Source organism: Patella vulgata, chromosome 8 (assembly GCF_932274485.2).
Source record: "Patella vulgata chromosome 8, xgPatVulg1.2, whole genome shotgun sequence".
Lineage (NCBI taxonomy): Eukaryota > Metazoa > Mollusca > Gastropoda > Patellidae > Patella > Patella vulgata.
The window spans coordinates 755,539-783,246 of NC_065886.2; the positions used below are offsets into that span (position 1 = coordinate 755,539).

Genomic DNA, 27,708 nt, shown 5'->3' on the forward strand with positions numbered 1-27,708 from the left:
AATATATATCATTGCCAATTATCAATCAACTAATCATTAATCCAAGACAGCTGATTAGTATTACTCATTGACGCGATCCGGATTATCAGCCAGTTGATTAATTTATAGTATCCTGCCATGTGATTGACACTCAATAATGGTTAATCCAGGATAAATACGATTAGAATTTTAAGATTTTTTTTCCGCCAGTTCTCATATTTTTATCGCAAATTGCGACTTTGGCGACCGACAGTGTGAGCCGTAATTAGGATATATAATAACTCTGTGTACGAGGCATGGACATTAATTAACTTACCAAGACCATAATCAACTCTTGATGCCATCGTATAGTTTCAATATTTTGGCGATTTGAATATGTTTTGCGGTTGATGTAATAACCGTAAAAATGGATAATCAAGAGTTTGGTAATTTTCGTAACAAAAGCAATCGAGGCTACAGTGTTATTGTATCGTCAAAATCCCGGCTCAGAGTTGAGTAATTTGACTGAAATTTTTTTGACATATTCCCCTTTCATTATCTATTTTTGTACTGTTATAGCGAGAATTGTCGGCTCTTTATCTGATCTTACCTAGAATGTCCCTTTGATATTAAAGTATTCATGATTTTATCTTTTTATTGATTGTAGAAAATAGTACCGGTACTACAGGTAATGAAACAGCTTATCAGAGTGTGTTTCATTACCTGTCTGTAAATATTTACAATATTTACTTTGTATGTACATTATTAATGTTGTAATTATGTGTTCTATTTATTTTGTATATTAAATATAAGCAATGTGTAAAATAAATTGAAATTTGAATCATATAAGCATATCACAAAACATGTTTCATATTTCAACAAATCAAGGACAGAGATAATATATGAATACAATTACTTTCCAGACAACAATATTACTGAAAATGACTTTCTAAAGACCAGAAAATAATTGTTCTATATATATATTTGGGTTAATTCTGGTTGAATGACTACAAAAAAACTTTATCCTAGTCCTGTTTTAAGTCAAAAGGTCTGTGATAGCTTCATCAACTTTCCATAAAATCATACTTTCTGTCACTGGTATTAATTACATGTCTGTTTTATTTGTATTTGTATTTGTTGGTGTTGGGTACATTTCTTGCTGAAATTCATTAAACATTTAGTGCAATAAGATTGTATCCAGAAAACCCCCCAATGAAATTAAATGCTTTTAGTTTGTTTCCCAAAAAATAAATTAACACCCTTGTAATCTTGTATGAGTTGGAAACAAAATTTTGATGATGTTTTTTAGGATTTGTTTTGTGTTTTTTAATTGGGACATAAAGTAAGGATCCTAGAAAATGGCAGTGCTTGTGTTGGTGGATGGGATTCCTTGACACTGGGTTTACAGCTAGCACATTTGATTCTATTTCTATTGGGTGTAAACAAGAGGCCATCACTGTTTACAATCAGTTCCATGATGTCTGTCCAGATTAAAGTGTGGTCTTCTATAATTCCTATTTCTACCCTTCATGATGTGTTACTGTTGTAATGGTATCTATATTTCCTGAAAGTGGGCAGGTACAAGTACATCAAATATTGTTACCCTTGGTTTTATATACAAGTACATCTGAATCACATATATACAGGAAGTGATAACAGATGTTCTAGTTTAATATTATTTAATTGTTATCTGAGATAAATATATATATGCTAATTACAGAAACTACAACCATTATGCCAAATACAACAACTGAAGGTAATTTACTCATTCTCCTGTTTTACATTCCTTTTATTCGCTTTTTGTTAATCTGCTTAAACTTAACAAACAAGGGACAAGTAAATATATCTCTATCACTAATATCAGTAATTTCTTTAAACGGCCAATTTAAATATAAACGTTAATATATGAATAATATCAGTAATTTCTTTAAACGACCATTTTAAATATAAAAGTAAATATATGACTAATATCAGGAATTTCTTTAAACGGCTATTTTGAATATAAAAGTACACTAGATACTGTACTACAACTATATTACTTTGGTGGAAGCAGACGTTAAATAAAGCTAATTCATACACACATGGCACTACAGCAAACACTTTCTCGTAAACCACAAATATAAAAACACGTTTAAAACAGATTAAAACTGGTTTTCAGACAAACTGTCCCAAAAATCTGATGCAGAAGAGAGGTTTATCTTTTATCAATGGTTCGCTACTGGACTAATTCAATTCACTGTTTTTATACGCCCACATTTTTATGTGGACGTATATTGTTGTCGCTCCTGTTCGTCTGGACAGGAGCACATGAACAAAAAACCATCGCTGATTTTATCACCTATTTACAGGGGGTGTACTCTGTATGTAATATTATAGGAGGTGCTAAAACATCTGTTTAATAACAAAGTGGCAATGGAAAAGAGATACTAGATGATCGTGACAAAACTCGGTACTTTTATTTTATTCAATCATTATCAAATAATGTGTCGTTGCGCGTGAAAACAATGAGCAGGTTAGTCGTTTAATAAAAAAAAAGATTAATTAACAGATAATCCCGGGTTGATTGTTATTTTTACATTTCTTTTTTACCTGATCAGTGGGGGTCCAGTTAATTAACTACTACTCATGGGATTAGCGGGGTGTTACAAAGAACGACAAGATGGTATCATTCAACAATGGCCGTTGAATGGGCGATGTTTTGTTGAATTTATTAGTAAAATAGTGACCGCTGGCCACGTTAGAGGAGTGACCGTTGAATAAAGAGATAAAACAACAGAATTTTTATGGGGGGAATTTATCGTGACCGCTTACAAGGATATGTCGCTGAATAGGGGTGGCTGCTCATACAGATTCTACTGTATATGCTTTCTGTCCCTGGTGTTGTATATGTGTGCAGGTGTACGTGTGTGTGCTTTATTTGATGGTTCTGGGTTTCTTTTCGTTTTATTCATATACACTTTGTATTTTTTGTGTTGTTGCATGTATATGGTTGTTAACCCTGCACAATTCCTGTACAATACTACGTACCTCCTTCAAGTCTTTCATGATGTTTGTATTGCATTTGTCATGTTTTGGTAAAAAGCTCCATCTTTACGAATTCAGACAAAATTTCTGTAAAAATCTATAAATTGAATACCCTTGTCATTAGTTCTTGTTTCAAATCAGTGATTTAAATGAGTAACTGTGCTTTATCTTGCTTCAATGCTTTGAAGTAATTACATGTTTGTATAATTAAAGTCAAATTGAATGAATCTTGTAATTATATAACAGTTATAATTGTTACAGTTATAAACCTTTAAAAATTACTCTGGAAATGAAAAAGAGAAAAACGTTTAAACCAAACACTTTAAGACTATTTCACAGAGATTAAAGATCTGTGAAGATCCTTGATGGTCTGATATAATTATAAACTAATACAAGCTAAGCAAGGTGATACACTAGATTCACAAGTGAAGGTAATAGAATCATGAGTGATGGAGAATAGCAATTAAGAGTTGTTGGTGTTTTGCTTTGCAGTAGGATGTTAGATTTCATTTCTTTTCAATTGTATATAACTTTGTCCTTGTTCACACTGTAAAATTGAACCATGTGTTAGTCCCGAAATGACTTGGTTTGTGTCGAGTGGACGTTAAACCCCATTTCTCCCTCTCCTAAGAAGGTACACCCTATTGATGGGAATTTTTCATGTCAAGCAGCTGTAAGACACATAAGAATCTTGGTAGGATTTTGACATTTTACATACATATTTAGCGCTATTTTATCCAGCCTAATATTTGTATACTATTAGTTGATAGAAAACAATATAGGCAAGATTGATCAAGACTAAAATTTGTCTTGAATTATGGGAGGACTTCTATTGTTGTATACATATGGAGATACATGAATATAGATTGCAATAAACAAAGTCCTCACAGTGTGTCGGCACTCTAAATCCAAATATGAAAATAAATCATCAATGGTAGCTGGGTGGTTAAGGCGCTGGCTCGCTAGCCTGGAGGTCGGGTGTTCGATCCCAGCATTGGCCGAGAAAGTTCATCCCGATTTTCCGACGTGGTTTTCCCTTGTCAGTGATGCAGGACGGAGGGCCTGACAAGGACAGCTGTCTAGTCCTTCGGATGATACGAAAAACCGAGGTCCCGTGTAAATATTGGAATGCATGTAAAAGATCCTTTGGCAGTTGGAATTCGATAGTGCTGCTGCCTGGGCAAAATTTCCCTCATAGCACACTGTATGGCGTATGCCCGTCTTCATTAGCCCAGTATAGGAGCAGAACAGTAGGACGTTAAACCCCATTTTATTTCATTTCATTTCGTATGGTGCACGTGTGGATTGTCTGATCTCTTGGCATTATCTAGCGATTGATGTATATGTTCATGAACTTGATGCTGAGCGGATGTGGAAAAATTGATAGACTGAAACATACAACAGTTCCTGAGATAAAAAAAACAAGAAAAAAGACGTGGGCAGGGGATAATCCATGAATTTACATGGGCTTCGATATTTATGATAAATGGACAGAAATTAAAAACAACATTGTCTTTCATATGCAACAAATTCTATTCTGGCTTCACACCTGTTGCTGGGTACTGCAACAGCCAAGACACGTGACACAAACAGGACTAATTTTACTAGACTTGTTATAGCTTGGGGTATTTCCTCGCGAATGCAATGTTTTGAGAGGGGTTTGAAGCAAACTTTTGATAGATTAGTCCAAATATATCATCGATTTACCCAGTATCTTTAGATCCTACCTTTTTGCATCAACCGGTGTGATTAAGACAAGGTATACTTTCTGGTATGTATATGATATGTATGTCAAAGCGAAATCAAAATTGGCTTTTCCCTATATAATAGATGTTTAATGCCCAGCCATGTATAAAAGTGTGTGAGTGCTATTTAAAAGATAAAGTCCATGGATTTGCCGAGAGTATTTATATATTTACGAGATTGTAATAAAAGTGGCTTTAGATATCTTCATTGTACTGGTGTTTTACAATATCACTACTGTTGATCTTTCTATAGGCCTACTGAAGTTTTACCAGATAAATAAAATATGACTAAAAACAGAGAATTAAGTCAAATCTGGGCAGGACAAAATGACAATCACGAATAAGCCTGACAGCTGCTGACTGAATAACATGTTTTAAAAGGTTTTAATGTTATTGTATTGAGATAAATATATATATATATGCTAATTACAGAAATTATAACGACATCTACATCTACAACTGATAACAGAGGTAATCTTCCCTTTCACCTGTAATTTACTCCATGCTTAAATTGTCAAACCAGGCACAGAAAATATTATTTTTCATCTGTCTTTTTACTCATACCAGTTGATCTTCAAACATTTTCATTTTAATAAAATCCATTGTCTGATTTCTGTAGACCATTTAATAAGAACCTGACTATACCTTCCATGTTCTGTTGTGCATAATACTTGAATGACGCTTCAAACTCCAGGCAACTGATTTTTTTCAAACTTTTCTAACAAATTTTATAAAGAATTTGTTGTCCTCAGGATATGGCAATACCTTGCATGTGAAGACCTAATTTGTTTCTAAATTTAAGATTAAAACACTATCTGCTCTTCTCAATTTCTAAAATTCAACAGGTCCAAAACCCTATTGTTAGTCAACTGTCTACAATTTACTGCGTAAACTATACAGGTCAGAGTTCTTGTCAGGGATGATTTATTTTGTGGTATGGAAGAACTTTGAAAAAATAGAAATTCAAAAACTTGATATCACAAATTTACATTTCGACTAATGAATTCTTGATGGGATGGATTTCTTTATAACTTGGTTGAACAGTTAATACTATAATAAGGAAGAAGAGCCATATTAATTTTAAAATTTTGAGATAATAAAATTCAAGTGAGTGAGGTGCAAAGTTATCTTTCAGGCCATATTTTTACAGTTAAAACTTGTAAATGATAATGCTTGATAACATTTTCAAAAACATTGTGTAACTGTTCATTTAAGCGGCGTTTATATGATCCAACCATCAGACAAATGGTTGGATGGACAGCTTGTTTTAAGTTTTAAGTCAAAAGGTCTGTGATAGCTTCATCAATGTTCCATAAAATCATATTTTCTGTCACTGGTATTTACATGCCTGTTTTATTTGTATTTATTGGTGTTGGGCACATTTCTTCCTGTTTTTGTGTTACTGTATCTCTGTCCATTGGTCAACATTTCTTTCTGTTTTAAACAATTTGTATTTGTTGTGTTGTGGTATCTAATGTTCTGCAATGGGTTGGTGGCATCTCAGATCAGAATAGCTAAACTTGTTCTTTATATAAATAGATTGCCAAAACTCAATTTATTATTAACTTTGTTGAAATTTTGAAATTCTTTAAACGTTTAGTGCACCAAGATTATATCCAGAAACCCCTCCAATGAAATTAAATGCAATCAGGTTGTTTTAAAAAAAAACAAATTAACACCCTTGTGATCTTGTATGAGTTGGAAACAAAATTTTGATGATATTTTTTAGGATTTGTTTTGTGTTTTTTAATTGGGACATAAAGTAAGGACCCTAGAAAGTGGCAATGCTTGTGTTGGTGGATGGGATTCCTTGACACTGGGTTTACAGCTAGCACATTTGATTCTATTTCTATTGGGCGTAAGTAAACAAGAGGCCATCAATGTTTACAATCAGTTCCATGATTTCTGTCCAGATTAAAGTGTGGTCTTCTATAATTCCTATTTCTATCCTTCATGATGTGTTACTTTTGTAATGGTATCTATATTTCCTGAAAGAGGGCAGGTACAAGTACATCAAATATTGTTACCCTTGGCTTTATATACAAGAACATCTGCTTCACAAATATACAGGAAGTGATAACAGATGTTCTAGTTAAATTTGATCTAATTGTTATTTTGAGATAAATATATATATATGCTAATTACAGAAACTACAACCATTATACCAATTACAACAACTGAAGGTAATTTTCTCAGTCTCCTGTTTTACTTGCCTTTTATTCACTTTTTGTCAATTTGCTTAAATTTTACAAACCAGGGACAGAAGTAAATATATCTCTAATATCAGGCATTTCTTTAAACGGCCATTTTAAATATAAAAGTTAATATATGACTAATATCAGTAATTTCTTTAAACAGTAATTTCTTTAAACGGCCATATTAAATATAAAAGTAAACTAGATATGGTACTACAGCGATATTACTTTGGTGGAAGCAGACATTAAATAAAGCTAATTCACATGGCACTACAGCAAATACTTTCTCGTAAACCACAAATATACTGACACGTTTAACACTGATGAAAACTGGTTCTTAAACAATCTATCCCAAAAATCTGATATGGCTCTACAAGACAAGCCCTAGTTAAAACTTATTTCACAGAATTTTCAAACAATTTTTAAGTTGAATTAACCTGATATAAAAATAGTTCAAGTAAAACTTTTCATTTTATCTGTCTATATTGAAATAGAGTAAATTAGAGTAAAAACGGAAACGATCGATTGTAAATCAGTTTATATACATTCACATTGCGACCCATATGTGTCAATTTCTAGGTCCCGAATTTTAGAGATTTAGCTCATTTAAGCACTTGTATAATTGTATGAAAACTTATGTTCACATTCGTGATGGATATCGTGAATCAGTCAAGGTATTGTTCACTTCTTTTATAACTTCTAACAACATTTCTGAATTGAGAAGTTCACATTGCTGGCCAATTTTGTTATAGTTTTGTATTTAAACTAAAGTCTGGGGGATATTTACTTGTGACCTTGCTTTGTCGGAATAATTTTTCTCTGAATGGTTTCTGGTGAAACAGGACCTGTAGAATCCATCAACACATTTCTATCTACTGGATCAACAGATTTCTATCTACTGGATCAACACATTTCTATCTACTGGATCAACACATTTCTATCTACTGGATCAACAGATTTCTATCTACTGGATCAACACATTTCTATCTACTGGATCAACACATTTCTATCTACTGGATCAACAGATTTCTATCTACTGGATCAACACATTTCTATCTACTGGATCAACACATTTCTATCTACTGGATCAACACATTTGTGCATTTAGCTACAATGATAAACCATACAATACAACAATGTTAGCTACAATGATAAACCATACAATACAACAATGTTAGCTACAATGATAATCCATACAAAACAACAATGTTAGCTACAATGATAATCCATACAATACAACAATGTTAGCTACAATGATAATCCATACAAAACAACAATGTTAGCTACAATGATAATCCATACAACAATGTTAGCTACAATGATAATCCATACAACAATGTTAGCTACAATGATAGTATATGCTTTCTGTCCCTGGTGTTGTATGTATGTGTGTATACATATGTGTGTGTGTTTTATTTGATGGTTCTGGGTTCATTACTTGTTGTTTTTATGCACCTTGTATTTTTTGTGTTGTTGCACAATATATTGTTTGTCAATACTGATTTTTCTACATCCAATTAAAGTAGTTTAGTTGCCTGTAACAATAATGATGTTTGCATTGCATTTATGATGTTTTAGAAAAAACTCCACTTTTATGGATTCAGACAAATCTGTAAAAAAGGAGACCAGGTTATCAAATTAATCTAGTTGTCTAGAGTGCCATGCTTCGACCTCTAGCTGGCCGGTCACCTCTGGCTTGCGGTTGTAGTTTTGATCCCTGGTGTGAGCGTATGAAGCTTGGACACAGGGTGTCTTCTCAATCTTGTGGGTTTACTCTGGGTAGTCCGGTTTCCTCCCACAGGAAAGACCCCTGCGCGCGCTAAGATATTAAAAATGAAAATACAACAACTTGTCTGCGATATCACCTTGGGTGGAAGCGGACGTTAAACACTAACAACAACAACATCAAATAAATCTATAAATTGACTTCCCATCAAATCTTGTTTAAAAATCACTGTAGAAATGGAAATAATGAAAAACTTTTAAACCAAACATTTGAGGAGTAATTTCAGAGAGATAAAAGATCCTTGATGGTCTGATATAATTATGTAGATTCACGAGTGAAGGTTCATGTAATAGAAACACAGGTGAAGAAACATATCAATTAAGGAGAAAAGAGAATATTACATATTGTTAAAGAGCCTGGTTGATCAAAAAGATTCTGCTATATAAAATTGTCTGTGCCTTGCTTTGTCCTTGTTCACACTGTGCCAATTTGCTTACCAATGTTGAATTGTTATTTTATGTTTAATTCCTTTCGGAAACAAAGTCCTCTGATCATTCCTGTGTCCTTATTAAGCTGCAATATGAAAATGCTCCTCTCTCTTTTACCCCTATAGCTGTTTTGGAGACCTCGCCGTCTATTTTCCACCGTAATTCGTCTTTTTTTGCTAAAAGGAATCATTTGTGAGATTGAAAACTATGCATGCACACACAAGTTTCTCAGACCACACGCAAACTGCATATGCACACACAAGTTTCGTAATGGCGGATCTATTCAAATGTTTTTTGTTTATATATTTAAATTGTAAAATTCTTTTTGAAACCAGTGTTGGGATTATTATAAACTTGTCAAATTGGGTTAGAAATAACAATAGGTGGGGCAGTCAGCATGGCTTATGATGGACTCTTTATCATCATCTTTAAAAAAAAACTTCTTTAATACATGGCTATATCATGTATAGTATCTAGATATAGGCTCCAGGATATTATAGAAGATATCAGAGGTCTATTTTCAACATACAAATGATAAATCAAATATATCACTGTTGGTCAAAAATAACTGTATGTAAATTGATAAGACTATGAGTTGCCAGCTATTTTCTATCCCATAAGAAATATATCTTAACTTTATAAGTAGTGTTTATTGTTGCACCGTTTCCTGGCAAAGCAAGAGCCTATTATTAATTTGAATTAGGTTATTTGGGAAACATGAGGACATATAAATCAAATTTATATCCCGTTTTTTATTAGTTACGTTAAACTGTTTGTATATTATAAACATATTATTTACCGTTGAACTTAACACACTATTTGTTTAAATATAACTTGTACATTTAATAAGGTCACAACAGAGCAGGATTGAGGGTGGGGGACAGTTGGCATGGGCTTATAATTTTGAGGGGTTTACTCTCACTCGTTGACCCTTTGGTAAATATTATTGCTTGGCACTTTGTATAAGTACATCATACACAATGCATGTACATAAATATACCCATATATGTATCATATGTATTTAACATTGACACAGTAATACTTAATGTGCAGGTTTAAATAGGACCAATATATTCTATCTATACAATGCCTATTATTACCAGATTTGTTAAGGCGTATATAGTTGAATACAGGTATATAAAATCTTTAATCCTGTTGTTAAGTGTCTCAGACGGACAGGGTTGTATGACTATAATATGATCTGTTGTAAACCATGTGTAATATATACCTGTATTGATATTGATTACTGTGTGTGTCACCATGAGTCAAGGTGTACCATTATACACCTAGCAACTAATAACATCCTAGTAACAAGAATACAAACTATAACACACTCCTTGTGATTCAACCATTATACAATCACTAACAATCACTAACACACTCAACCATTATATCAGCTGTCAACAATACTTTTCCTTTAACAAACCGCTATCCAATTTGTTTTTAGGAATGTTGATTAATGTTAGGGTTCATCTATGTATTGTCATTAAAGGAGATAAATTTCAAACTAAATATTTTCCATAATTTTTCGAAATTAAAAACATGAAGAAGAATTCAACATTTTAAAATTTCTACACGAGTCGTGTAGGCTATTGTTTTGGGTGCCATTTGTAATGAGCAAAGAAAAACAGTGGTGCAGGATGGAGGATCTAGCAAAGACAGCGTCTTGTCATTCGGAGGAGGCCAAAAAAACCCAACCCACGGTCCTGTGTACATGTTGGTTTGCATGTAAATGAGAACCCCTGATAGTTGGATTTTGAAATAAGACTAAGCTGTAGCGCTGCTGTCTGGGTATAATTTCCATCATAGCACACTGTATTGTGTATGCCTCTCTTCATTGGCCAAATAAGATTAAAGGTGCTAGCTATTATTTCTGAGAATCAGACCTAAAAATACCATGGCCTTCACCCTACAGGGGGTCGGTACTCTCACCCCTCTGGCACAAGAACAAATTGGTGCTTTTCTAGAGTATATACTGATGTTTTTAGCTTATGCACAAATTTAGGGTGGCACTTTGACCAATTTATCAAAGACAAGATTAAAAATGACCCCTAAACTATGTGAGAACGTTCACTTTTTTAGGGTTCCCCAAGTATACACGCTCCTTCTCAGTTCACCCCATCTTCAATAGAAGGCCTGATCTCACTTTAACTACGTACATCTTATCAAGGCCTTCACGTAATACCCTGCATATTTCGGCACTAATTTCGATTGGGTATTGACCCAGTTTATGAGCCTACAAAATTATTTGTAGAGTGATAATAATTAATTCAGACAGAACATTTCAAACCCTATAGATTTTATAGATATATCTATGTATGGGCAAGGTATGAAATAAGGGTCTAATATGGGTAATCTTAGAATGGGTTACACTTATAATCAGGTTGAAATAGGAAACACTTTTCGAAAAAGGGATATAGAATGCCGCCTGTTTCTTGATTGTCACATTGTATTTTTTAACTTAACTACAGTACTGAATCACCGTGAACAACTGAGTTTATCATTTGGCGTTCAGTTTACACGTCAGCTACCCAAGTTTTTGTCCCATCCAAATGACTATCCATTGTCCCTTGCCAGGCATTCTGTCCTACGCCATTGACAAGGGGTAACCACACCAGAAAACCCAGATGAACTTTTTGGTCAGTGACGTTCAGTAATACACAGAATGATATTGGTTGATTCCAGATTAATAGACCAATCAAAACCCTTGTTACAGACATCTTGTTTACAGCTGTGTATTAAAGTCAAGAGATGTATATGTATATATCCAGAACCTGTTGATTAAACAGGGATTGAACTATATGTAGATGTATATATTATGGTGATATATGTATATTATCAGGTGATATTATATATCCAGAACCTGTTGATTAAACAGGGATTGACCTTGACAACAAATGAAAGGAATCTCCTAGTTTTAAAGTCCTGTCTAAAAGGAATATTAGTCCAAAAATGGTTTATTGCCGTTTAGTGCAGGGATCTTAATCGGCTGTTTTTTGTCGGCTTTAGCCGATTGATCTTTAATCTAGCCGATTGGTAAAACAATGAACCGGCCACTAAGGTATCACAAATCAATCTACTTGCGGCAGATTTACATAGAATTAATTATCGGGCCGATTGGTAAAACAATGAACCGGCCACGGTATCATAAATCAATCTACTTTCGGCCAATCACAAAGAGTTAATTATTACTCGTCGATTAAGAAACCCATCAAAGAGTCAATCATTACAATGAATACCTACGGCTTATTTCATAAATAAACAACTTAATTGAGGTAATCATGTCAAGTACTTGAACACCTCGCAAAATGACACCAGGAAACGTAAACGAGATTTAACGGAAGATAGTGATGGCGGCGTTGACCTTGAACTTCAAGCATGGAAGTTCCAAAAGCCGGAGATCCTCCCATGTCCAATATAGGTCAACCAAATTATCGGCAATAAAAGACAATATTAATCTGACGATCATACCTGCGCAGCAAAGAAAGATGATGACAGAACAAAGAGTTTAATTCCCAAATCTATAGAAATTGTTTCAAACCGGACGTTAATCCGAAATGCGTATGATCATAGCAAAAAGAAACATTGCCATCGAAAATTATGAACAATTGAACGATTTGACAGAACAGCAGGGACATGAAATGACAAAAAAATTATATCGTGATTTTAATTGTTGTGGTGAATTTATTTCTTTAATATCCAGTGAAATTGAGGAAGATATCCGAACTAGTCCTGCTGCATTAAATCCCGACAATTGTATAGGCCCTAATACGGGTAACACTGAAAATAAACTAATCGGAATCACGACCGCGAGACCTTTCGCACGTACAGCATATTTCCGAGTTCCGACTAGACACGGAAACTGATATGTGCTACGTTATTATTAATATAGAAATATACTTTGGTATTTTCATATACATTAACTTGTGCTTACAAATAAAATAATTTAAAACCAATTTGTATGTAGGCTACTTGTAGTTTTTACTAATTTATAACTTCCGTTTAGTTGGATGAAACCAAAAGTAGGAATATGCAATGTAAGTTGCTGATATAATAATATGACTATAAATGTCAATATTATAGCGATGTATGAATACAAGTATGCAATTAAAAAGATCTTGTTTATTCGGAGTTTCAGCTATTATTATCCGGAATATGTTATGCAATTAGTGAATTATGCAATTACTGTCGTGAATAGAGTTACATAAACTAACATGTTTGTTGTTGAAAAGACGACTAATCCGTTAGGCCTAACCGTGGCCGGTTCATTTCAAAATGGATTAAGAACCCTGGTTTAGTGTTTACAAAGATATCTGGAATTCAAATTTTATCGATCTCCGAGAATTTAATGATAGGCCTGTTTTAAATCAAGTTGATTCCAAGCCTGGACTTGATCTAGCAGTTGTATTCAAATTTGTTGTTTTTTAATTAGAGCTAAATCTGCCAATTGCATGTCTTTCTTTAAGCCTGAAATATTATCTAAATTATTGATTAGACATTAATTAGCTTATCTAGACCATAATCAACTCTCAATGTCATCGTGAGCCTGCGATATTTACTGGATTAGAACCTGATCTGCTGCTGTTGATTAAATCAAAAAATGGACAATCGAGACCATTGTTTTTATCGTACCGACTTTAGTAAAGATGATCGAGGCTAGGCCCAAAATTCAATCGCTTAATTCTCAGTTCAGAGTTAATCAATTTGACTGAAATTTTCAGCAAATTCCCTTTATATTATGTAGTTTTTTATACGCCCACATTGAAATGTGGTCGTATATTGTTGTCGCCCCCCGTCCGTCCGTCATCCACAATTGCTTGTGGATGCTCTATAGGCTAAACTTAATATCCGATTGACTTTAAATTTATACACAGTGTTTAAGGTCATGAGACGAAGAAACCTATTGATTTTCAGCAATTTTCAATAATAACTACCGGAGTTATGGCCCTTGATCACTTCAAAAAATCTTGTGGACGCTCTAGAGGTCAAAGTTAATATCCGATTGACTTTAAATTTATACACAGTGTTTAAGGTCATGAGACGAAGGCGCCTATTGATATTCAGCGATTTTCGATAATTACTGCCAGAGTTATGGTCCTTGATCACTTCAAAAAATCTTGTGGACGCTCTAGAGGTCAAAGTTAATATCCGATTGACTTTAAATTTATACACAGAAGATGAAGAAGCCTATTGATTTTCAGCAATTTCCGATAATTACTGCCAGAGTTACGGACTTTGATCACTTTATAAAATCTTGTGGACGCTCTAGAGGCTAAAGTTCTTATCCGATTGACTTTAAATTTATACACAGTATTTTAAAGTCATGAGATTCAGCGATTTTCAATAATTACTGCCAGAGTTATGGCCCTTGATCACTTCAAAAAATCTTGTGGACGCTCTAGAGGCTAAAGTTAACATCCGATTGACTTTAAATTTATACACAGTGTTTGAGGTCATGAGACGAAAAATCATATTGATTTTCAATGATTTCCAATAATTACTGCTAGAGTTATGGACCTTGATCACTTTGAAAAATCTTGTGGATGCTCTAGAGGCTAAAGTTAATATCCGATTGACTTTAAATTTATACACAGTGTTTAAGGTCATGAGACGAAGAAGTCTATTGATTTTCAATGATTTCCAATTATTACTGCCAAAGTTATGGCCCTTGATGACTTTGAAAAATCATCTGATTGACTTCAGATTGATACACAGAGTTTAAGGTCTTGAGACAAACAAGTATATTGATTTTCAATGAATTTTGATAACTTGAACAGCTAAATCCATGATATTAAATGTTTCATATGCTAAACGTTAGCATGGGGCAGAACTTTATCAAAGCCAAACAAATTCTAATGGTTTTCTGATAATAGCTGCTGTGAGTGTATGTTTCATTGCCTGGCAACCTATCTTTTTTTTAGAAATAAAAAACAAGTCATGTTTTAATTGACACAGGATTATCAGAAAACCAGTATATTTTTATAATGGCCTTCTACAGGTCACAATTTTTATCCAATTTTGAGGAACTTGAAATATATGTTTATATCCCAAAAATCTTGGTTACATTTGATATTGGCATGTATCAGACCATAGCTTCATGGGTTATTGACCTGATTGTATGATAATATACACAACAATGTTATCTACAATGATAAACCATACAACAATGTTAGCTACAATGATAGTATATATGCTTTCTGTCCTTGGTGTTGTATATGTGTGCGTGTGCTTTATTTAATGGTTCTGGGTTCATTACTTGTTGTTTTTATGCACCTTGTATTTTTTGTGTTGTGTTGTTGCACAATATATTGTTTGTCATTACTGATTTTTTCACATCCAATTAAAGTAGTTTTGTTGTCTGTGAGAATAGGGAGGTTTGCATTGCATTTATCATGTTTTGGTAAAAATCTTCACTTTTATGGATTCAAACAAATCTTCTGTATAAAAGGAGACAGGTTATCAAATGAATCTATAAATTGACTTCCCATCAAATCTTGTTTAAAAATCACTGTAGAAATGAAAATATTGAAAAATGTTTAAACCAAACATTTGAGGAGTTATTTCAGAGAGACTAAAGATAATTATAATTCAAGCTAAGCAAGGTGATACACTAGATTCATGAGTGAAGGTAACAGAAACACAGGTGAAGGAAAATATCAGTTTTAAGAGTAGAAAGAAAGGAGAATATTACATATTGTTAAAGAGTCTAGTTGATCAAAGTAATTCTGCTATAGCTTTATAAAGTTGTCTGTGTTTTGCTTTGTCGTAGGATGTTAAACCCCATTTCATTTCATTTTATTTTTATCTTGCTTTGTCCTTGTTCACACTGTGCCAACATGCTTAGCAATGTTTAATTATTTTATGGTTAATTGCTTTCGGAACAATCTCATACAGACGAAGTCCTCTTATCATTCCTGTCCGTCCTCATTAAGCTGCAATATGAAAATGCTCCTCTCTCTTTTACCCCAGCTATTTTGGAGACCTCGCCGTCTCTTTTCCACCGTAATTCGCCTTTTTTTGCCAAAAGGAATCATTTCTGAGACTGAAAACTGTGCATGCAAGCACAAGTTTTGTAATGGCGGATCAATGTATTTTGTTTTATTTTTAAATGATAAAATTCTTGTTGAAACTAGTGTTATAGGATTATTATAAACTTGTCAAATTGGGTTAGAAATAACAGTAGGTGGGACAGTCAGCATGGCTTATGATGGACTCTTTATCTTCATCTTTAAAACAAGGCCTGCTTTGATACATATCTAGATAAGATAGCTGATGTCTATTTTCAACATAAATCAAATATATCACTGTTGGTCAAAAATAACTATGTAAATTGATAAGCTGTGTTATCCCATAAGAAATATATATTGACCTTATAAGTACACGTTTCCAGGTAAAGCAAGAGCCTATTATTAACTTGAATTAGGTTATTTGTGAAACATGAGCACATATAAATCAAATTTATATCCCGTTTTTTTTTTATTAGTTACGTTAAACTGTTTGTATATTATAAACATATTATTTACTGTTGACCTTAACACACTATTTGTTTAAATATAACTTGTACATTTAATGGGGGGGTTGGATGGCCGAATGGTTAGCACGTGCACGCTCTATCATACCGTCTGTCATTGAGTCAACTGGCAGGGTTTCGATTCCCTGGTTGTACGTGACAAGGAGTAGGGTCGCCTGTCGAACCTCGTGGGTTTTCTCCGGGTCCTCCGGTTTTCCCCCACTGCTAAAGACCCCTGCGAGCAAGCGAATTATTGAAATAAAAAGATTAAACCATATGTTAGTCCCGAAATGACCTAGTTTGTGTCGAGTGGACGTTAAACTCAATTTTTTCTCTCACAACACAACAGAGCAGGATTGAGGCAGGGGGCGATTGGCATGGGCTTATGATTTTGAGGGGTTTGCTACCACTGGTATAAGTACACTGGTATTCTATCTGTACAAGGCCTATTATTACCAAGTTGTAAGGGCGTATATATTTATATGTTGTATACACAGGTATATGTTGCTAGGTGTCTGAGACAGACAGGGTACTTTGATTATAATATGATCTGTTGTAAACCATGTGTAATATATACCTGTATTGATATTTATTACTGTGTGTGTCACCATGAGTCAAGGTGTACCATTATACACCTAGCAACTAATAACATCCTAGTAACAAGAATACAAACTATAACACTCCTTGTGATTCAACCATTATACAACATATAACTCACTCAACTATTATATTAGCTGTCAACAATACTTTTTCTTCAACAAACCGCTACACAATTTGTTTTTAGGAATTTTAATGAATGTTAGGGTTCATCTATGTATTGTCTTTAATGGAGCTAAACCTCTAACTCAATATTATCTATAATTTTAAACATAAATTAGAATTCAATATTGGTCCATTTCAATCAATATTGTTGTTGTCATCTTCCTGTTTAATTATAGGATCAGAATATCCAATATTTAAGACACAAGGAACAATTTAAAATCTCTACACGAATCGTGTAGGCTGTGGTTTCGGGCGCCATTTGTAATGAGCAAAGAAAAACAGTGGTGCAGGATGGAGGATCTAGCAAAGACAGCGTCTAGTCATTCGGAGGAGACAAAAAAAAAACATGGTCCTGTGTACATGTTGGTTTGCATGTAAATGAGAACCCCTGACAGTTAGATTTTGAAATAAGATACTAAGCTGCAGTGCCACAGTCTGGGCATAATTTCCCTCATAACGCACTGTATGATGTATGCTCGTTTTCAGTAGCCCAGTAGGAGCAGAACAGTAGGACGTTAAACCCCATTTCATTTTAATCCAAATAAGTTAAAGGTGCTATGTGTAGCAATTATTTCTCCATTACTTGTTTATACAACATGTAACACAAATTGGTCGGATTATAAACAATTATTTAGATTAAATTATCTCAAGTTGAAATTGATTTATTTGAGAGCTTCTCCAATGTACTAATTCTGTAATATTTTTATCAGAGAGCTTTCTGAATGGGTTGTAAACACTTGTTCACTATGATATACCATATGGGTAATATCATTCGTCACGTAAGCACAAAGCACAATTAGTAGATTATGCTAGTAATGTGATTTTTCCCCAGGCAGCTGTTAGTGGCCTTCACCCTATAGGAGGTCGGTACTCTCACCCCTCTGGCACGAAAACAAATTAGTGCTTTTTTAAAGTATATCCTGATGTTTTAGCTTATGCACAAATTTAGCGTGTGACACTTTGACCAATTTATCCAAGACAACCTAAATTCAAGATTAAAAATGACCCCCAAACTATGTGAGAGAGTCCCTGAGTATACAGGCTCCTGAGTCCATTCCCGGTCCCCGAGTATATCATACTAGCAAGCTTCTTCTTAGTCCACCCCTGGTCCATACACAGATTCAAATAATAATACTAATAATAATAATAAACTTTATTTAATGAGGCAACTTATTTAGTTTGCAAAAAAACTAATCTTCTATAAGTCCCTCCTAAGCTACAAAGACATATAAACATGTAATATCAGGATAAATTCAAAATCATTTGAAATGCAATAGCATTTTAAAGTGAGAAGTTTGGGAAGTCACTCCTAAACTGCAAAACATTATACAAGTAGAATAAAGGAAGAACACTATAATTTCACACAAAATAAGATAGAATGCAGTTGCAAGTTAAAAATAATAAGTATGTCATCAGTTGAATATTATGGTTTCATCAGTGCTCAATATAAATGAGTTTTCAGTTTAATCTTAAAATTTTTAACATTTTTACACATCTTTATATCAAAAGACAGATTGTTCCATAAAAGACATGCAGAATAATGAAAAGTACGTTTTACGGATTCCGTTTTGCATTTTTGAAGGAAAAGAGATTTACTGGTCTGTGAACGGATCAAGATATCTATCAGTTTTGAAAACAAGAGATTTTTCAATAAAATAGGAATTTAGATAAAGTGGAGTATTAAATGTAATAATTTTGAATGATAAGACGACAATTTTATTTTATTTTAAAGAAGGTAAGGTTAAGCCAACCATGGAGTGATAAAGTTAGGTTTTTCTGATTTCTTTTGTGTTTTGATGAAATCAGTATTGATTTTGTTTTCGAAGGATTGATTACCATCCCATTGTTTTCGTACCATTTAGTAACCAAATAAAAATCATTTTGGGGATTATTGGCGATGGATAAAATATCTTTGTGTGAACAATGCAGGGTACTGTTATCAGCAAACAAATCTATCTGACTTGATTCAGTATTGAGTAGGAGATTCTGTACTGGTAGTTGTTATCTTTAATTCTCAATAGTTCTGTTTGACAATTTTATTGGCTAACAGTATTTCAAATTATTTGTAGAGTGACAATAATTAATTCAGACAGCAAATATCATATGGTATCCATTTTATAGATCTATCTATGTATGGGCAAGGTATGAAATAAGCATCTAATATGGGTGACTTTAAAGATGGGTTCCCGCTTACAAACTTGGTGATTTAATGGTATATATGGACCAAAAATATTTTCAAACTAATTAATTTGTCATAATTATGCTTCAAATCCTTCTCAAACATTGTAATTGCGAAGGAATGCCCTGCTATGAAAATTCGATCAAACCAGGTCATGTTTATGTCACGTCTTGGGAGTCAGAGGGGAATACATTGCATACATCAGGCGATGTTGTCTTTAATCGCTTACTATTTATTACAAATATCGAATCTTAATTAAATTCTCGGATTATCCACTACCCGCGTCTTTTTCCGTCATTTTTATCTCAGAAAGTATTGTACGTCTAACTCTTCATAAAGTTTATCAACTTGTACATCAAGCGCTCAATGTTCGCTTGTGACCTTTGACATCACGCGTGCAGAAGTTCCTAATCGACGGGCTGTTGATTAGGGGAACCCTTACATTTTTGTCCAGTATACGCTCCATGAATGTTTTTATACGGGGAATCCAGTATTTTTCTAGTAAGATTGAATATCTCTACTTTCCATATATACCAAAATTGCCATACTTTTATTGGAAATAACCACCCAATAAATACTTTTCTGGGAACTAATCTTTAAAATGGGTTACACTAATCAGCTTGGAAACTCGAAAAACAGATACAGAATACTGCCTGTTGCTTGATTGTCACATTGTACTTTTTAACTTAACTACAGTGCTGAATAACCGTGAACAACTGTGTTTATCGTTTGGCGTGCAGTTTACATGTCAGCTACCCATTCTGCCACCTTCAGTTTATTTATTGCTCAGTGGACGACCATTCGCGTGTTATTTCATAAAGTGTATGGGTATATCCGTTGTTTTTGTAAAGTATTGATAAGGAAGAATGAATAAAGGAAGTTGAATGACTGTTATAGAATATCTGAGTGAAGTAGAGATTTAAAATCAACCAGGATGTCTAATGTTATAGATATGAGTGATTCATACTTTATAATATCAACCAGGAAGGTTAAATATTGACCTGAAATAATAAATAATATTACCATATATATCATAATAACTACCACCACACATATTGTATCAGCCATGTTATCAATTCAAGTCATGACAAGGACATGAAATGGGGTATAACTTCCTACTCTTCTGCTCCTACTGGGCTAATGAAAACTAGCATAATCTGTGCAGTGTGCTAGAAGAGAGATTTTGCCCAGAAAGCAGAGGTGTTAGAGCCTACTCGTGTATATCGAATTCTTACTATCAAGTGTTCTTTAAGGTGCACGCAAATGTGTAGGCCCTACATTGGACCTCAATTTTTTGTCCCACCCAAACGACTATACCTTGTCCTTTGCAAGGCCCTTCCGTCCTACACCACTGACACCAGAAAACCAGATGAACTTTCTTGGGTCAATGTTGAGATCAAACACCAGACCTCCAAGTTAATTTGCTAATGTCTTGCCCTAAATCACCTGCTTAATGTGAAAGGTTTTGTTCAGGTACCGTAGTGTCCTTCCACTTGTAATAAAACCTATTTGAACATTTATTGTATTAGTCCCAATTTGAGCCTGTCCATGTTGAGCGGACAATACACCTTTAATTCTCTGTCTCCAACATGATAATTGATATAATAATAATAATTTCTTCTATAGTGCATTACAAGGCAACATATAAAATGGCACAATATCTCAATGCGCTTTACATTTACAATATAAAAAGTTTACAAGACAAAAAAAGGAATTAAACGAAGCTAAAATAAGAACATATCAAAGAAATTAATTTATAAAATATCGTTTAAAAAGCATAGTTTTAATATTCGTTTTAAAAACATTAATGTTAGTTTCATTGTGCAGCTTGTGTGATAAGGAGTTCCATAGGGTTGGAGCATACTGACTAAAAATCTTATTGCCATAAAATTTATTTTTCGATTTCATAGCAGGATATGCAATAGAGGGTGATTGGTTAAACCTAGTCGATACAAGTGGACGTTTAACAGTTATGAGTTCATTAAGATAGACAGGGGCTTTATTATTTACAATTTTGAAAATGGTTAAAAGCACTTTAAATTCTGTGCGTTCAACAATGGGAAGCCAATGTAATTCGTAGAGTATAGGGGTAATTGGCTCAAACTTCCTTGTTAGCGAAACAAGTCTGGCTTCTGCATTCTGCAAGATTTGGAGTTTTTTCATCTGTGACACACTAATTCCATGGTATAGTGAATTGCAGTAATCCAATTTCGACGTTATCATTGCGTGCACAAGTTTTTTAGTTGTTGGTTGATCCAGTAGTCTACGAATTCATCCAATCTTAAAAATAGCAAATGAAACATTTTTACATGTTTGGGATACGAAATTCTCAAGTGAACAGTCAAAGTCAAAAGTTACACCTAGATTTCGTACTGAAGTTGATGGTAAAATAGCGTCATCACCCACTCGAATAGATGGGATAGGGTTGGTATGATTGAAACGTGATTTAATGTGCATGACTTCGGATTTTGCATCGTTCAAAACTAATCTGTTTTTAAACATCCATGAAATGACACTTGTTGGGTCTTGAGATGATATACGCCTGGTTATCGTCGGCGTATATCATTGATTCCAAATCATGTCACGTAATTATTTCCTCTAAAGGAGACATGTAAAGGGTGAAAAGTGCCAGTCCCAAGACTGTTCCCTGTAGTACACCACGTTTCAGTTGAAGTCTTGCAGAAGTATTACCATTTCCAATAGTTACACATTTACTCCTATCTTAGATAGGACCTAAACCAATCGAGAACAGTTCCAGATAGACCAGTGTCAATCATACACCCTTCCGCCTCAAAATTTGCATTAAAATCTTTCTATGAGAATGGGGGATAGGCCCCTATCTAATTATCTTATCCAGACATATTTTCCAGTTGATTATGTCTCTAGTTTAGACAAACCTGTGACGTTCAGTAATACTCAGAATGATATTGGTTGATTCTAGATCCATAGGCCAATTAAAACACTTGTTACAGAAATCGTAAGAAGTGGTTTAAAGGGCCAATCCCGATAATTTTTTGGAGACTAAAACTGCTTAATTTTGTGTTAAAATCCCTTAAAATCGTCTAACTAAGATCCAAGCAACTAACTCAATATTTGTGATACGTTTCAAACAACTTAAACCCGTCAGTCTTCATCTGGAAATGGAGACCGGTGTCTCAAAATGTATTATGGGGTATCTGGATAAAATAAGATTTTTTTTTTATAAAATAATGTGTTGGTGAAATTTACCTGTCGTTATCAAGTACAGCACGTGGGTCGTGCACTGTATAGACCTCTCAAGGAACGGGAATCGATCATCAAGTCACCCAACGAAAAAATTGACCCGAAATCTTAAAAGGGTAACGTGCTCGGATAAGCAGTTTTGACGTTCACGTCCAAACGACTCAATATTTTGAGCTGAAATTTTGAGACAAGGTAAATACACCACTCCTCTATATTTTGGCGCTTAAATTTCATACATACTCGGACATTTATTTTTGAGTCCCTGTTCAAATCGGGATAGTCCCTTTAAATATCTGTTGCAGTGAGAAAATTTTGAAAATTGTTATTTCCACATTTTCTGCTTTATTACCTTCATAATGAATCTGGCGAAAATTGACTGAGCTTTATCCGTTTGAAGTTGCCCAAGTCGGAAAAGTTAGTTTTGTTTTGTTGTAAAACAGAACTACATTATAGCAACCACAAAATATATTTGTTATTTTTTTGTTTAAAGTCAGAAAATGTAGTTTTGAGAAAAGTTAAGGATGTTGGAATGTTCTAAAACAAAACCACGCCATATATTTATTATTTTTTTTGTTTAATGTTTCTCTCAGTGTTACAAGTTAGAACAACTGAGAATACACCATACTTTAGTAATCCATGTTTTATATATTATAACTTTTATGAGAATAACTTCTGTTAATCTCATCAATTAATTAGAACCTTTAGTGGTCAGGAGATTAAAATTGTTTATTTGATAATCAAGTTTAGTTTCTTGACCATCAAAGAAACCACCAGAGTTATACGTGTGTTCTGTTATATTCGTCGCACAACTTGATTAAAATAAGGTCTGTGTGTACAGTAGATGTACTGTTATTTTCAGGTACCGTAATGGTATCAGAATCTCAACCTCAGATAGAACGCAGCCATATTACCACAGTGCACCTCACAGGATGTTTGGGCAAACAGTATTAATGTATTTTATGGGTTTTAAAACTTGTTTGTATTTGTTAAAATTGGGATTATCGGTAATACTTTGACCATATTTATAAACAAGGAATTTAACGTTTCACAACGATGCCAAATATTACATAAGAGGTGATTTACCAGTTGTCCCGCTGCGTGTGTTGAAAAAAAACTTATTTCCTTGAGAATTGCAAGAAAAAAAACGTCCAAATAAAGGTGTTTTAAAATGTTTTATAGCTAATTTAATATTTTGGGTCAATAGAACAAGTAAAAGTCCAGATATCTCATGTTAACACTATAGGAAGAATCTGTATTAAGAATATCATTAGAAAAAATTGTTTATTTTCTTTCAGTATTTATAAATTTTTAAGAATTGAAAGTTTATCGATCTATATGGTGTTTGCTATGTAATGAGCATGCCACCACTTTCTTTATCTCCGAGAATTTAATTATAGACCTGTTTTAAATCAAATTGATTCCAAGCCCTGATATTATCTAGCGTTGATTTTATTTTTTTAATTAAATGTTAAATGTGTACATATTTGCCTGGATTAAGCTGTGAGAAATTTGATATTTTTGTGAATAACGTTACTTTGATTAGATTCAACACCAGGACCTTTGATATGTTATTCTAAATTTTATTAGAATCATTGATAAAATCTATTCAGATTATAACAAGTGATTTTTATTTGGTAAAATACTGTAGTTGAATAACTAATATAATGACCTTCAATTGTTGACCTTCCTTGTTGATTGTATTCATTTTACACATATACCACGAAATACTTGTTTTATGACAGGATGTATATACTCTTGGCATGTCCTTAATCATATTAAATCATTCGAGAACAATATATCCTTGTTGACTGATATATCCTGTAACTTACTAAACCATCCTGAAATGTCCTTGATCATATTGAATCATCCAATTACAATATGTCCTTGTTGACTAATATATCATGTAGAACTTACTAAACCATTTTAAAGTAATTCATTCTGTTAATCCCTTGAAAACTATGATATTGTCCAAGTTGAATCACGGAAAGGAATAACGGTTCAAAAATGTTTCAATTTGGTTCAGTATTTAGTAATTTGTTGCATCCTTTTTTTTATTCCCATTGAATCTACCATAATATAATGAATCTAAAATCTTGTAAAATTTGAAATTCTCTCTGCAGCCAATAAAACCATTGGATCTAAGATTGGAGATTGTCTACTGTTATTATTTTGATTTTTTTTAATTACAATCTGAGTACAATTTAATATGGATTAGTCCAGAAAATGACATCAGTCAGCTGCTATAAGATATATTTTCTACTATTGTCAATTTACAATAAGGATAAAAGATATCAAGTTTATTATGTTGAAATAGAGATATGGAAACCTGCCAGACAAGAAACACAGGGGATTCCCCTTGACATGGTGTTTTATTTACCAACAGACAATTTTGTTATTTGGTATTTTTTTTTTTTTTTAAATGATTTTTTCTTATAAAAAGTACAACATTTGCCTTTTGTTTTGAATAAGATGGTGGGAATTTTGTAGTAAATCTTCTGTATGAACCTTTGTCTATAGTTTTGAGTTCATGTTAATTCCCATTCCCTTGTTACATGGAAGAGTGTAAATATCTCAGAGAAATCACAGAAAATCTTCTCTAAAGTCTAAATCTGCTTGTACATGATCGAACACTTTCATCCTAGGGATTAGTTATTATACGCCCACATTTCAGTCCGTCTGTCGGTCCGTCTGTCAACACTTGGCTTGTGAACGTGATTGAGGCTTCAGTTTTTGATCATCTCTTTTCAAGTTTGGTGTCGAGCATTGTGGTCATGAGAGGATGAAGTCTACCCCTGTGAAAATACACACTTAAATATTTTGACTAAATCTCTCACTGAAATTTCAGTGAGAGATTTGGTCAAAATATTATTGAAAGTTCAGTCTGATCTCAGTGAAATTACAATAAAATTTTGACCAAATTTCTGACTGAAATTTCAGTGAAATTTCAGTAAAATCTCACTGAAATTTCAATAATATTTTGACTAAATCTCTCACTGAAATTTCATTGAGATTTCACTGAAATTTCAGTGAGATTTTACTGAAATCTCACTGAAATTTTACTGAAATCTCACTACTATTTCAAAGTCTTTATTAACGCATGCATTCTGAAAAAAAACTCCAAACAATTGCAATATTACTATTATCCCTCAAATTTCTGTATTCCGTCTTCTAAATTTTCCTTTTCTTCTAGTGTTGTCCTTTTCTTGGATGATAATAAAAATATATGGCCTGAAATGACACAATCAAAATAATATGAAATAAAGATAGGCATGTGCCATGCAGTGTGCTGTTAGAGCATTCAGCAGTTTCAAAATTATCCTGTCAAAAACAAAGCATATATAAATTTTGGGATAAATGTGCATCGATATATCGGCTGTCACTAGTGCCGTGGCAGGCATTTACTTCTGAATACACAAGGTTATAACACTGATAATTTACTTTTAAAATATCTTTTGATATATTTTTAGTGGATCCGTAATGTATACACAGAACCGTTTTTTACCGTATTTTTTAAAAACTAAACATAGCCAGGTCACATAATTTGCATGACGAAAGTTAATTTACCAATACATAGCCCGATCTACTAGAATTTAAACAACTATACTCACCATGGCTGCTTTTGAAAATACGCCTTATCAGTACATCCATTTTATAGTTAACTACTTCGAAATTTATCCAACAAACTATTCTGTGATACACGGTGTTTTGGGGGTCATATAATCCAAAAATTTACGTGCACAAACACTAACAGTTCTATGACAAACACAACTGTATTATTTCAAATACGCGCCTATTTTCCAGGAATTTCAACATTTGATTAAAAATTCGGAAGCCTTTAGCAAAACGGTGAAAAGAACTTAGGTTAATTAAGCCCGTTAATCTGTTTAAATAGCGACACTAGTTTATCAATTTAGTAATTTAACATGCACGCGAGGTCATTTTGTTTGCATGAGAGTTTCATATTATTTACAACCATTACAGAATTAAAAATTTCTTCGTTTGTTTTCCATTCCAAAATTTTTAAAAACAGTGCCTGTAACCCGATACCCTTGGAATCTCCATCATTGACATTGTTTACGCTAATCGGCAATGACCTCAAAAATTGAATTTAAAATGAGTTAGGTTTATTCTCTCTTTTCACAATAAAAGAGGTTGATTTCAAAAAATGATTATATTAATTGTTCGTAAAATATTTACCGTAAATAAAATTTACGGGTGCCGTAATTGATGACCTCGTTTCCAAATATGGCTATTGAAACACGTGTGTTACGTTTGAGAAAATAGCCATTCTATCATAATACAATGATTATCGGAATATATCGGAACAAATTTTGATGTTGAGTCATTCATAAGTTTAGACATCATTTTAAACATGCACGTGTTCATGGATTATGCACGGTGATGGGCGAATAAAATAAACGTCAATGAAATTGTCTACTTCAGGAAATAGCGTGATTAATTAATGGAAATTAAAAACATTTCGTGCTCGCTTTCACAAAGTACAAATCTTTATATGCAGTTATTAAAATATTTGCAATGAAAAATTTTTATGTTTTGTAATTTCAGTGAAATTTCAATGAAATTTCAATGAAATTTGCAATATAAATATTTCAGTGAAATTCCAGTAGACCAAAATATATTTTATTTCAGTGAATTTTCAGTAGACCAAAATTTTTGTTTATTTCAGTGAAATTTCAGTAATAGACCAAAATATATTTTTATTTCAGTGAAATTTTGGTGAGATTTCAGTGAAATTTGGTCATTTCAGTGAGATTGGGCAAAATTTTCAAATTTCACTGAAATTTCAGTATCATTTTCTCTGGGGACAGATATAACGTTCTGCGACTTTCCGTTCCAGAGTTATACCCCCTTTCCCCCCTTGGGGTGTAGGGGGTGATA

The 27,708-nt window shown here is 33.3% G+C and overlaps 1 long non-coding RNA gene across 4 annotated transcripts in view; it reads left to right on the top strand.

Moving 5' to 3' along the window:
• The window catches only part of LOC126829992 (uncharacterized), a 153,614-nt gene that overhangs the window by 70,701 nt on the left and 55,205 nt on the right, over positions 1-27,708 (top strand). The window contains exons 1-2 of one of the 4 annotated variants that reach the window (XR_008789102.1): positions 5,158-5,198; positions 6,875-6,910. The exons of the other annotated variants lie outside the window; for them this stretch is intronic. This is a non-coding gene — a long non-coding RNA (uncharacterized LOC126829992). Of the gene's footprint in view, positions 1-5,157; positions 5,199-6,874; positions 6,911-27,708 lie in introns of those variants that run through there. 4 annotated transcript variants of the gene reach the window in all.